Source organism: Eriocheir sinensis, chromosome 35, assembly GCF_024679095.1.
Source record: "Eriocheir sinensis breed Jianghai 21 chromosome 35, ASM2467909v1, whole genome shotgun sequence".
Classification (NCBI taxonomy): Eukaryota; Metazoa; Arthropoda; class Malacostraca; order Decapoda; family Varunidae; genus Eriocheir; species Eriocheir sinensis.
In genome coordinates, this window is record NC_066543.1 from 13048336 (window position 1) to 13061228 (window position 12893).

Sequence of the window (12893 nt, forward strand, 5' to 3'; positions counted from 1 at the left end):
CTCTCTCTCTCTCTCTCTCTCTCTCACACACACACACACACACACACACACACACGGAGTTACCGCTCCGGTAGCTCAATCGGCTAGAGCGCCGCGCTGCAAGGCTTCACGGCCAAACAGGCGGCGGTTCGAGCCCCGCTCAGGCCGGATTCTTTCCGTTGACTAGGAGTGGTTACTGTCCCCCTTTGAGCAAGGGGTGTGTGGTGTGTGGTGTGTGAGGTCCTGGCAGTACCCAGAGATCGACGATAATTAGCATTACACTTGCTCGTGTCGGAAGGGTACCTGCTGGCGAAAGCGAGTCCAACTCGTGATCAGGCCGTGGTGAATTACACACACACACACACACACACACACAAAATCAAGAGCTGCTAACGTTTGCTAATTGCCTCTATTTTGTCTGGAGAAGTTACTCCACCCTAATGAGTGTGTGTGTGTGTGTGTGTGTGTGTGTGCCAGACACCAACCCACACCAGTCAGCTGATCGCCCTCTGCCTGGAGAGGACATGTGTCCCCATGACGTCCCCCTCCCCCACCACCCCTTCGTAACCCATTACAGCCTCCACAGCGATAGGATGCCAGTCAAGGCCAAAAGGTCGCCATCTTCCTCGCGGGGCTCGACATAATCACGGAAGCAGGCAATCGTTTTATCTCCTCTCAGTTTTCATATTTCATGTCAGTGCTGAAGGGCATGAAAATTTACACTCTCGAACATTTTTCTTAGTTTTTTTTTTTTTTTGTCGCTGCAGGTTATTGAATTTCTCTCTCTCTCTCTCTCTCTCTCTCTCTCTCTCTCTCTCTCTCTCTCTCTCTCTCTCTCTCTCTCTCTCTCTCTCTCTCTCTCTCTCTCTCTCTCTCTCTCTCTGTGTGTGTGTGTGTGTGTGTGTGTGTGTGTGTGTGTGTGTGTGTGTGTGTGTGTGTGTGTGTGTGTGTGTGTGTGTTTGTATTTGTGCGGTTTTTATCCACGAAAAATATCAATATTTTGGTGTAAAATCAGTACAAACTATGCGTCATTGTGTGCTGTCAAGAAACAAGAACAGGACCACCGGAATACTGACATTCATATACGAGAACACAAACATCGTCCCGAGTATTTCATCAAAACACAGAGCCACAGGAGTGCGATGGTCCGCAGAAAAAAGCGGTGAGAGAAGAAATTCAGCGTCCATACGCCCTAACGAGATGTAAGCGCTGCGTCCCGGCATGCCACGGCGGCCTGTGAGGTGATGTTGTGCAGGACGAGTTGAACACGAGCATGTGCCGACAGGCGTCACGGGAGGAGCTGCAGCGACTCATTCAACTTCCGGGAATAAAACAAACCCTATCCATCGTGCTGCAGGTGTACAGTACACACATGGATTGTTAATAGCTTGGCCGATTTACCAAAGTAAAAAATTTTGGTGATTATTTCTTTGAAGATTTTTTGTCGAGTGTAGGTATTTTTTTCTGACGGAAAGCAAAATCATGCTTCAGTAGCTCATAATGGATGTTATTTAATGTTTCATTAGTTTTGAGAGTCCTGAAATAGTTAAATGCATTCGCGGCATTTCATTAATTAATGTAAATGGAAATTAGCAGGAAATATTTTACTTCCACAAACTTGCTACATAAGCAAGCATTATTGGAAATATATATATATATATATATATAGATATATATATATACATACATACATATATATATATATATATATATATATATATATATATATTCTTCTTCTTCATACGACCTTAATCCCACTGTATTGCAGGGTCGGCCGCTCGAGTTATCTTTCGCCACCTGCTTCTATCCATTGTATCATCTTCTTGCACTCCTAGTATATTCATGTCACACTTTATCACATCTCTCCATCTTATTCTTTGTCTTCCGATACTCCTTCTTCCCCTAACCCCCGCCATCATTGCCTTCTTCACTGGTTCATCATCATCTCTCCTTTTCACGTGTCCAAAGTATCTCAGTCGTGCTTCTCTCGCCTACTCCTTTATATTACATAATCCACACATTCTTCTTATATCTTCACTTTGTCTCCTCTTCAACAGTGAGATGCCAGCTATCCACCTCACCATCCTCATCTCCGTTCTCTCCAAAATGCCTTCTTCTTCCTTCCTTAAGGAGCATGTTTCTGCACCATACAAAAGTACTGGTCTCAGCACACTTTTGTATATTTTCATTCTCAGTTTCAATGGTATTTTCTTATCTAAGGTCACCCCGCTCACTTCCCTCCATTTTTGCCATACATCTTTTACTCTTTGTCTCACTGCCTTCTCTGTCCCTCCTTCATCTGCAATTACTGATCCCAAATATTTAAATTCATTTGTCTGTTTCAATCTTCTGCCATCCTCCGATGTTACACTTATTTCTTCATGCTCTTATATGCTTATATATATAGATATATATATATATATATATATATATATATATATATATATATATATATATATATATATATATATATATATATATATATATATATATATATATATATATATATATATATATATATATATATATATATATATATATATATATATATATATATATATATATATATATATATATATATATATATATATATATATATATATATATATATATATATATATATATATATATATATATATATATATATATATATATATATATATATATATATATATATATATATATATATATATATATATATATATATATATATTCAAAAATTTCTTCGTGATGGTTATTGACGTTCTTTCAAATTTTGTGTTTCAAGGCGAGAGTACATTCGTGAAAGACTAGATCTGGCAGGTAGAAAACAACAACACAAGCTACGGAAGACAACGAGCAGGTAGATTCCGAGATAATGAGCGTCAGGAATCTGGCCTTTCACTGATGAGGTGGTTCCACGCGTCAACAACACTCGCTGCACTGCAAAACCCACAACACTGGACGCCTATTTGCTTTTTATTCAACTCTCGCAGACAAGACTTAAGTAATCGTATTTTCATTTCGCTTTGGCTTAATCAAATTGCACAGAACCTCAGAAAGGCTCCAAGGGAATACTGTTCAGACTCCCTTAAGATGGCTTGTAATATTGATTACCCAATACGTATAAAACAACTGCCCTTAAGATGTATAGTATAGTATAGCATAGTATAGTGTAATACGAGTAGGGTGAAGAAAGATAGCAAGAAAGCAGGAACGATGACAGATGGATAAATAGTAGAGATAGAGAGATAGAGAGAGAGGTCCCGAAATTGACCTCTCTTTCGGCCACCTATTTTGATTCTTTTTTGTAGGAGCAGCGAGAAGCGGGCTTTTTTATTATTATTGTTTCCATTTTTTGTGCCCTTGAGCTGTCTCCTTTGTTGTTAAAATAATAATAATAGACGATTCAAAGCACATTATTAACCACCGCACTACAAGAGGAGAGTATCATGACACCTTTCCACCCTGAAATAACCTCTCATTTGGCCTCTCGTTTTTCCTTCTTTTGTTAGAGTATCTTCGAATCTACTTCAAAGACATAAGTATAGCGCTATGAGACTTAATACTAACCTTGAAATATAAGAGTTAGTTAAGTCAACGTTTAATATTGCATTAGAAAGTGGGAATTTTACCTACATCAAACATCCGGGTTACATTTGCATCATCCAGGGACACGTAATGTACTAGCGACGCACAACCACGTATGAACAGAACATCGAAGCGAGATCCAGTGAGAGACGCGACCTAATGACAACGAAGGGGAGCGTACAAATATAAACTCCCGCCAGGAAAAATGAGCATCCAATCTCGGGAAAATTTCTTCTTAATGACTTGGATGCTGCTGGAGGCGACAAAACCGTCTCTGAAATTAGATCGGAGTTCGTTACTTATATTTTTCTCCTTTGGCTAGATTGTAGTAACACACACACACACACACACACACACACACACGCACACTGTCTCTCTCCCGCTGTACTGCTGCCGAGGTGACGTGTGTAGCTGCGGCGCCTAATCACGAAGCAGGCAAAATTTTTCCTTCCCTGAACATATGAAACAATCTGGCAACTTACATACCTTAAAGTTACATGTATTTGCCCTTCATAAGCCAGTTAGTTGAGCATACATTTCCCACAAGTTAATATTTACTCAATTATCAAAGGAAACGAGTACAGTGTTTTATGGTCAGACATATATACCCTTTTACAGGAACTTTTGCACGCCGCTTTACACAACCTCAAAAAACCCAGCGTGTGTATATTGGCGGCAGTATACGACTCGCTGAGTAAACGCTGGCGTAAGAAATGTCCCGAGCAGACTCACAAATCTGGGTTCGCTCTCCACTCCCCACTCCACCCGCCCCTCCCTCCCTCCCTCCCTTGTGTAGTCCAACCTAACGCCCTTCCACTCTTTCCTTCCTCCTCACTCTCTTGTATTATCATCGTCCGCCACCTTTCCTTTCCATTCTGCACTCCTCCCAACTCCTTCCCTTAACACCTCCCTTCGCAGCCTGTTACCAGACATTACCATACTCCTCCTCCTCCCCCTCCTCCCCTCCTCACTCTACCTCTCTCCCTTCCACTTCGGTACTTCCACTCCACACTCATCATACCCTCTCCTCCCACTCTGTCAATCCATTATCTCTCATTCTTTATTACTGTCTTGTACTTGATCCTAACACATAAACCAGCTCGCTCTCTCTCTCTCTTATTCCGTCTCTTTACCATGCTTCCTTCCATTACGATCTTCACACACACACACACACACACACACATACACACACACACCGCTCTGCTTTATCTCCCATTTCATCAGTTTATATTTTATTCGCTCTCGTGCGTAAATCATGAAAAATAAATAAGGGGAAGAGCTGTAAAATATGTGTGTGTGTGTGCGTGTGTGTGTGCTTGCAGCGGCGACAAACTGCTGCACACTCGCTTCCTCCTACCAGTTAGTCACTTCCGCCACAGCTGCAACATCGACTCCTGCTACGTGGAAATCGAGTGTCCGTGTAACCTGAGGACGTTCATAACGTTAGCAGGAACAACAACAACAACAACAACGTGAACAACAACGATATAACAAAAAAGACGCCTTCGATAGAGTCTGGCACCAGTCTTAGCTTTCTAAACTGCCCTCTTTCGGATTCTATCCCTCTCTCTGTTCCTTTATCTCCAGTTTCCTTTCCAGTCGTTCTATCTCTGCGGTGGTAGACGGTCACTGCTCTTCCCCTAAACCTATCAACAGTGGCGTTCCACAGGGCTCTGTCCTATCACCCACTCTCTTCCTGTTATTCATCAATGATCTTCTTTCCATAACAAACTGTCCTGTCCACCCATACGCCGACGACTCCACTCTGCATTATTCAACTTCTTTCAATAGAAGACCATCACAACACGAAGTACACGACTCCAGACTGGAGGCTGCAGAACGCTTAACCTCAGACCTTGCTATTATTTCCGATTGTGGCAGAAGGAACCTTGTGTCCTTCAATGCCTCAAAAACTCAATTTCTCCACCTATCAACTCGACACAATCTTCTAAACACCTATCCCCTATTCTTCGACAACACTCAGCTGTCACCTTCTTCAACACTAAACATCATCGATCTATCCTTAACTCAAAATCTCAACTGGAAACTTCATATCTCCTCTCTTGCTAAATCAGCTTCCTCGAGGTTGGGCGTTCTGTATCGTCTCCGCCAGTTCTTCTCCCCCGCGCAGTTGCTATCCATATAGGGGCCTTGTCCGCCCTCGTATGGAGTATGCATCTCACGTGTGGGGGGGCTCCACTCACACAGCTCTTCTGGACAGAGTGGAGTCTAAGGCTCTTCGTCTCATCAGCTCTCCTCCTCCTACTGATAGCCTTCTACCTCTTAAATTCCGCCGCGATGTTGCCTCTCTTTCTATCTTCTATCGATATTTCCACGCTGACTGCTCTTCTGAACTTGCAAACTGCATGCCTCCCCCCCTCCCGCGGCCCCGCTGCACACGACTTTCTACTCATGCTCATCCCTATACTGTCCAAACCCCTTATGCAAGAGTTAACCATCATCTTCACTCTTTCATCCCTCACGCTGGTAAACTCTGGAACAATCTTCCTTCATCTGTATTTCCTCCTGCCTACGACTTGAACTCTTTCAAGAGGAGGGTATCAGGACACCTCTCCTCCCGAAACTGATCTTTCTTTCGGCCACCTCTTTTAATTCTTTTTTGGGAGCAGCGAGTAGCGGGCTTTTTTTAATTATTGTTCTTTTTGTGTGTGCCCTTGAGCTGCCTCCTTTGTTGTAAAAAAAAAAATGATAACTTTTTTTTTCCTCCCTCCCTTCCTCCCTCTCTCCATTCCCTATCCCTTCCCTTACTCCTTATACAGCTCTTTCTACTGATTTTCCTTCTCTTATATCCTTCCCTCCCTTCCTATTCCTATCCCTCCTCTCTCCATTTCTCGTTCCTCTCCCACTCCGCTCCACGTCCCTCTCCCTCTATCAATTTTCATACCCAATCCCTCTCCCTCTCTGCATATATACCCCGACCCTCTCTACAGCCTCAATCCCTCACCCTCGGTCTCTTCATCCCCCATCCTCTCTCTCTCTCACTTCATCCCTACTCCTTTATCTTCCCCTCCTCACTCTTCTCTGACCTCCCCCTCTTCCCACAACCTCCGTCTCCTCCTTCCCTGCCTCCTTCTGGTCCGATAAAGCACGCCGACGGAGGATTCGACTTCGGACCAAGACTTGCGAGATGCCAACCACGAAAAGCCGCTTGTCAATCTGCACCGAACAACTCCCACGTTAAGTAAAAGTAAAAGAGTCCTAAGATGGAGAAATTGCATGAAACAAAACACACACACACACACACACACACACACACACACACACACACACAAACACACACACACAAAGGCCAAGGTTACACGCGCGACGAAATAAGCCACAAAAATGATATACACACACTAACGCGACATTAAGATTTACTTGAGACTCCAATTAAGTTTCAAGACCTCTTCACCTCCGAGGCTCAAGGAGAGAGAGAGAGAGAGAGAGAGAGAGAGAGAGAGAGAGAGAGAGAGAGAGAATTGTGTGTGTGTGTGTGTGTGTGTGTGTGTGTGTGTGTGTTTCATCGGGACATGATGGCGGCGGGACGAGAATGAGGAGCAATCTGTTGTTTCGATAATGTTAATATCTTTCGGATCAGTTGCCAAGCGCCGTTTCGTTTCGGGTTTAATGCAACAGCTGACCGTTTCAACAATACAATCAGTCGCAGCGAAAGGGGAATAATTTAGCCCAAGAGTTGAATTAGCTCGCCAGTTGCCTTCATAACTGGCGTGTCATTTTCCTTCATAATATGCTCGTCGTTTCCGTCTCAGCTATAAATTATCTACTTATCCAGTTGCATTCTCTGTGTGTGTGTGTGTGTGTGTGTGTGTGTGTGTGTGTGTGTGTGTGTGTGTGTGTGTGTGTGTGTGTGTGTGTGTGTGTGTGTGTGTGTGTGTGTGTGTGTGTGTGTGTGTGTGTGTGTGTTGACGCACCTAACTTCATACCCGCAGTAATAAGAGTTCGGACGAATAGAGAAAAAAAACATGAAGGCGTGAAGACAACAAAACTCTAAGGAGCTTTGCAAAACAAACATGCAACTTTGATTACCTATCTTGTGCCTATTGTTTCATGTCGCGTCGGGGAGAAAACGGCGCTAAAAGTCCGAGACGGGAAATGCAGACAGATGGGCGGGCCCGGAGAGGGAAATGAAGGCCGGAGGCGGTGCGTCTATCTGGGGCGTTTGTATTTGAGAAGGAAATTAAGGAAACGACCATTAGGAGGGGAAGGAAGGAGGGGCAGGCGGGGAATGGGTGTCGGGGGAGGGGCAGACAGTGAGGGATGGGTGTTAGGGAAGGGACAGACAGTGAGGGATGGGGGATGGGTGTTGGGGGGAGAGGCAGACAGTGAGGGATGGGTGTTAGGGAGGGACAGACAGTGAGGGATGGGGGATGGGTGTTGGGGAGGCAGACAGTGAGGATGGGGGATGGGTGTTAGGGAAGGGACAGACAGTGATGGATGGGAGATGGGTGTTGGGGGGAGGGGCAGGCAGTGAGGGATGGGGGATGGGTGTTAGGGAAGGGGCAGACAGTGAGAGATGGGGATAGGTGTTGGGGAAGGGCAGACAGTGAGAGATGGGGGATGGGTGTTGGGGAAGGGCAGACAGTGAGGGATGGGGATGGGTGTTGGGGGAAGGGCAGACAGTGAGAGATGGGGATAGGTGTTGGGGAGGGCAGACAGTGAGGGATGGGGGATGGGTGTTGGGGGAAGGGGCAGACAGTGAGAGATGGGGGATAGGTGTTGGGGGAAGGGGCAGACAGTGAGAGATGGGGGATGGATGGTGGGGGAAGGGGCAGACAGTGAGGGATGGGGATAGGTGTTGGGGAAGGGCAGACAGTGAGAGATGGGGGATAGGTGTTGGGGAGGGCAGACAGTGAGAGATGGGGGATGGGTGTTGGGGGGAGGGGCAGACAGTGAGGGATGGGGGATGGGTGTTGGGGGAAGGGGCAGACAGTGAGGCATGGGGGATGGGTGTTGGGGGAAGGGGCAGACAGTGAGGGATGGGGATAGGTGTTGGGGAAGGGCAGACAGTGAGAGATGGGGGATGGGTGTTGGGGAAGGGCAGACAGTGAGAGATGGGGATGGGTGTTGGGGAAGGGCAGACAGTGAGGGATGGGGATAGGTGTTGGGGAAGGGCAGACAGTGAGATGATGGGGATGGGTGTTGGGGAAGGGGCAGACAGTGAGGGATGGGGGATGGGTGTTAGGGGGAGGGGCAGACAGTGAGGCATGGGGGATGGGTGTTGGGGGAAGGGGCAGACAGTGAGGGATGGGGGATGGGTGTTGGGGGGAGGGAAAGACAGTGAGGGATGGGGATAGGTTGCAGAATGGAGGAGAGAGAGAGAGAGAGAGAGAGAGAGAGAGAGAGAGAGAGAGAGAGAGAGAGAGAGAGAGAGAGAGAGAGAGAGAGAGAGAGAGAGAGAGAGAGAGAGAGAGAGTGTCACAAAGTCATCCATTAATCTCTTTTGATCGTCCACAGAAATTTTCAAAGGAATTTAATCCGCTGCTTACGCTTGAGCATAGACTTCACAACTAGTTGACGGGAAATCTCTCCAGTCTTGGCGCGCTGGCTTCGCGTAAGGGGCCGATTGTTATGGCGACTTTCACTGCGACAACTCAAACACACTCTGCGTTCTTACTCCGAATTTAAGTGGAAACAGGACGAAATCTTCAAGTTTTAGTGCATACAAGCAGGCAGGAGTGTCTCTAGAGTGATTTGGTCGAGGATTCAAGGTAACTTATATAAAATAGCACCATGCGTGCACTTTGAAAACGTTGTGTAAAAAATGGCAAATATGCGTAACTTTAGGTTGAAATCTTTACGTAAAATGAATGATAACTGTAGGATAGTGAAGTCCACAGTTTTACGTATTAGGAAACAAGAAATGTACGTTTAGTTAGTGCCTACATGGCAACTCAGCTCAGTTCCCGCGTCGCCTAACCTGCCCTGCCCGCCTCCTGCAGGGACATCATCCACAGCAAGATCCCCGGGCACGAGTATCACTGCATGGGGAAGGCCAACTCTGACCCGACTGAGCACTCTTTCGGCAAGCGCCGCACCATGTGCGGCGCCAACTACTGGACGAGCGTGCAGAACTTCATGGTGAGCAACAGGTTGGCCTAGCGCCTGCATTTGCTGAAGCTCGTCGGGTTCTTCCCCGGGGACGTGCAGGCCGACCTGGACCGGGCCAAGGCAGAGGAGAAGGAGGACGACGAGGTGATCTTGGCCCAGCTTGCCAGGGAGCTGGCCGACGACCAGCCGGACCCGCCGACGGACGAGTTGCTCCTCGCCGCGGTCGGCAACTACGCCGGCTACCTGGCCAGGAAGGTCCAGGCCAACTCCTCTGTGGCCGAGTGCTGCAAGCAGGAGCTTGCCCAGCAGGAGGAGATGAAGATTACCGTGGAGCTCGAGAGGGCGACCCGCCCTCTGTGATGTTCGACGCCCTGGTCGAGCTGGTCGACAGGGGAGAGCTGGAGACGGGCCGGGCGGTCCTGAAGCGGCCATCTCTCCCAATGGCCCACATGGCGTCCTTCGGGATGTCGCTGTGGGACTCCCTGATGTGCAGGGAGGACAAGAAGGAGCGCAGGTTGAGGTTCCTCTCCCTTGCCATGCGCCACAGGGACGGGTTCAGGCACCTCCTGGAGTTCCTGGCGGCCTCAGACCCGACCTTGCAGGGGTACAGGTGCCAGGAGGGCCACAACCTGGCCAACACCATCTTGCCGCACATCAGCAGGTCCCTCTTCAACTGTTTCGGTGCTAATTTCTCCAAGGACGTGACCTCAGAAGCGAGGAAGAACAAGGCCTTGAAGCAGCCGACCGGCAGGAAAAGGAGCAGTATCGAGGAGGGCAGGAAGGAGACGGCGAGGAACAGGGACGTGTACAAGTCCAGGAAACTGACCGGGGCCCACAAGTCATAGGCCAAAAGGCTAAAGTGATTGTTCAGGGACGAGGGCCAGATAGACGGCAAGACGTGCTGCGGCAATAGTGACATCGGAATTCAACCAAAATAAGTTGTGATTGTATATAGAAAAATGAATATTTTGCTTTTGTTGAGTAAAATTAAGATGTTTCTGCATGCTTTCCTCAAGTATTAAGTTTCTAATGTGAAAATTAAGTGATTTATTAGATGTTAAAACTTACGTAAAAATTGCACTAAATAAAAAAAAAAGTAGCTATTTCGGGCAAAAACTTATAAAATATGCTAAATATTGCTATTGATTCTGAAAATATAAGTGATTATCTCTGCATTTGGTGATGTTTGTGCATCTAGCGTAAAATCTGAGGATTTTATAGCCTTTTTAAGTTTTGTTATACTTATATAAAAAACAATTAATCGGGATTTTATTAGGGAACGACTTTGAATTTTTTGATACCGCTGCTCATGGAGACTCATATATGCCTAAGGGAGGTGCCTGTTTTATTTTCAGGTCGCTAGCTGCTTTGGTTTTGAAAATATTTAAATTTTAAATTTTTGAAAATCGGCCCCCTGCGAATCGGCCCCGCGCCCCGTTTCCCGTCAAGAGATTGTGGCTTGAGGTTATAAATATGTCAGATTGTTACAGCGTCTCTTAGTTATTTCAGTGTATTTATCTGTTTGTATTTACCTATTTGTAGTCTACAGGGCCCAAGCTAATTTATAATAGTCCCGTCACCATATCTACAGTGTGTGTGTGTGTGTGTGTGTGTGTGTGTGTGTGTGTTGATAATACAGGTCGGTGAACACGCGTCGGCAAAGCAACGTCACACACACACACACACACACACACACACACACACACACACACACACACACACACAGGTATCGTCACCCTCCCCCTCCCCCCCCCGGCCCCTCCCGGTGTCTCCAGGCTCGTGACACGCCTCCCTCGGGTGCCATCTGCTGCCGCGAATTGCCTTGATATGTGCTTGTGAAGACTTCGAAAGTAAAGTTAATAATATGAGATCTCTCTCTCTCTCTCTCTCTCTCTCTCTCTCTCTCTCTCTCTCTCTCTCTCAGTACGCGAATATTTTTTTTCCGAAAATAAATATACAAAGAATGACTGGCTTTAATTCGACTCTTTCTGTCGTTATGGTAGCGCAGCGGCAGCAAGGAACGAATATTTAGGAAGCACACGCAACATTTAACCCTGAAAACAAAACACCTTCAGTCGACTTTGGAAAACCACTCTGTATCAGCACACACACACACACACACACACACACACACACACGAGTCAACACACGCAGGGAACGTCCACAATTTAGGGCCAACAAGCCTGGAGAAGTCGAGTTATTTGCCGTGAATAATTTCAGCTCGCGGGGCGCAGTCTGACTCAAAACCAGACATTTGTCGCAGCTTCTTGCTTCGCCTGTGAGGAATTGGAACATTTTCTTTCTCACCAAATAGTTTCTGGAGCGTAAAGTCGTAAGTGCCGATACAGCAAGTTTCATTTTTAGTCTTGAGGTGGTTAGCTTATCTTACAGCGTCTGGAAAAAACTACATAGGCCAAGAGTAACTGCCGCCACACAACCAGCAGTGTGCCTGAAACATACGGAAAAAGGTCAGTAAAATCTTATATCCCTGAAGTACTTATCCAATGAAGACTTGAAGCTATTGATACTCTATGCGCTAACTACTGACGGTGGGAGTCTATTCCAGTGATCGACGACTCTATTATTGAAATAACTTCTGCGCGCCAATGTGTTACATCTGTTTCCCTTTAACTTCATACCGTTGCTGCGTGTTATTGTGTTGGGGTCTCTTTGAAATAGACTTTCTGGGTTAATGTTTTCGAATCTATTAAGGATTTTGAACACTTCGAGTAAGTCCCCTCTTACCCTTCGGTTTTTTAAGGAAAACATATCTAAACGCTTTAAACGTTCGTCATACGGCAAGTTACGGACTGGACGGCGTATTCTAGATGTGGTCTTACAAATGCTGAATATAATCTCTTCATAAGTTCGGGTGATTAATAATCAAAGTTTCTTGAGATTAATCCTAACATCATATTGGCTTTTTTACTCGCCGCTGTACATTGATCGGTTATTTTAAGAGTGTTACTGATAATGACACCAAGATCCTTTTCTTGTTTTACTTCGCTGAGCTCATGTCCTTGAATCTGATATTTAAAGTTAGGGTTCTTTTCACCCATGTCCATTACTTTACATTTATCTAAGTTGAAACACATTTGCCACTTGTCACTCTAATCGGCAAGTCTTGTTAAATCAGATTGAATATCCTCGCAATTTTTACTGTTCGTTACCGTACCTCCTAATTTGGTGTCGTCGGCAAATTTGGCTACTTTTGAAAGGATATCAGTGTCTAAATCGTTCACGTGAATAATGAATAGTGTTGGCCCCAGGAC